Source organism: Mastomys coucha, unplaced genomic scaffold (genome assembly GCF_008632895.1).
Source record: "Mastomys coucha isolate ucsf_1 unplaced genomic scaffold, UCSF_Mcou_1 pScaffold23, whole genome shotgun sequence".
Classification (NCBI taxonomy): domain Eukaryota; kingdom Metazoa; phylum Chordata; class Mammalia; order Rodentia; family Muridae; genus Mastomys; species Mastomys coucha.
In genome coordinates, this window is record NW_022196906.1 from 105,024,161 (window position 1) to 105,025,436 (window position 1,276).

Below are 1,276 nucleotides of genomic sequence, written 5' to 3' on the forward strand. Positions count from 1 at the left end.
GCTGGAGCAAATACCTCACAGGTTGGAATAAGACCAACACAGAAACCATACCTTGGAGGATGAGAGTTCTGTTTATAATTGAAACAGTTTGCTTGGTGCTAAAATCTAGCTAAGAGATAAGTCTGTGTGTCCTGTGTCAAGTCCCTGATAATTAAGGTCTCGATTTGCAATCAAGAGTAAGTCCCTGGTCAGATGCAGACTGCTTGTAACCCCCACTCTCTGATGTGTGTCTATGCCTTTGTGACTGCTTGTAACCCCCACTCACTGATGTGTGTCTATGCCTTTGTGACTGCTTGTAACCCCATTCACTGATGTGTGTCTATGCCTTTGTGACTGCTTGTAACCCCATTCACTTGATACACATCCTTGCCTCTGTTCCTCCCTTTTTCATTGTACCCATTTAACAACGAATAATTGGCAACCTTCTCACCCCTTGTGAACACCTTATCTCCCCTATAAAAAAGAACTTCAAGAAGCTGGGGCAGCTGCTCCCCCTTCCCACACCCCGTCCCCCATTTATCGAGACAGAAGGCTGGCCAGCCTAGAATGCATTCAAATACAGCTTGCTTCAATTGTGGACTTGGTTCTTTTATTTATTTATCTATTTATTTTTTTGTGACTCCCAGGATTAACAGTTATTCTTCTTCTGCACTTTGGGTCACCTCTTTAATACGTTGCTTGAGTCTAAGTCCTTGCTTCAGACACTGTATTTGAAGAAAACAGTTGAGGTGAAAAGAAAGTTTTTTCCTCCTCCTCCACCTTCTTTTCTTAGTTTTATTCTGAGGCAGATCAGGTAGCTTAGGTTGGCCTCAAACTTATGAAATAGCCAAGGATAACCTTGAACTTCTGGTTCTAGCGCCTTGACTTCAAAAGTGCTGGGATTACAAGTGTGCTCTGCTATGCTGACTTTACCTATGTGAGGTCTCAAGAAAAAGACCACTGAAATGGTTGTGCCATGATTTGGGGAGAAGGTTTTCATTGTAGATAAGAGAGAACAGATATCTGAAAGAGTCCAGACAAAAGAGAGAAAGAAAAACACTGGACACAGCCGGTGTTGGGATTCAGATCTAGGACAAGTAGCTGAGGTCATATTTAACATACCAAAGCAGACCTGGTCTCCACGTCCTCCCAGCATGCCAAGGCATGTCCTTATCTCTTACAGCAGGGTATATATAGCTGGTGTACCCTGCCCTTTGCCCTGAACCCCCAGAATCTCTTTCCTCTATAATCCAGACATTTTGTTCTCTCTCTCTCTCTCTCTCTCTCTCTCTCTCTC

General features: G+C 43.5%; 1 long non-coding RNA gene across 1 annotated transcript in view; it reads right to left on the reverse strand.

Moving 5' to 3' along the window:
* Positions 1 to 567: 567 nt before the first annotated feature.
* Positions 568 to 1,276, reverse strand: part of LOC116073203 — a 2,957-nt gene continuing 2,248 nt past the window's right edge. Inside the window, exon 2 of the long non-coding RNA XR_004111718.1 lies at positions 568 to 704. This is a non-coding gene — a long non-coding RNA (uncharacterized LOC116073203). The remainder of the gene's footprint in view (positions 705 to 1,276) is intronic.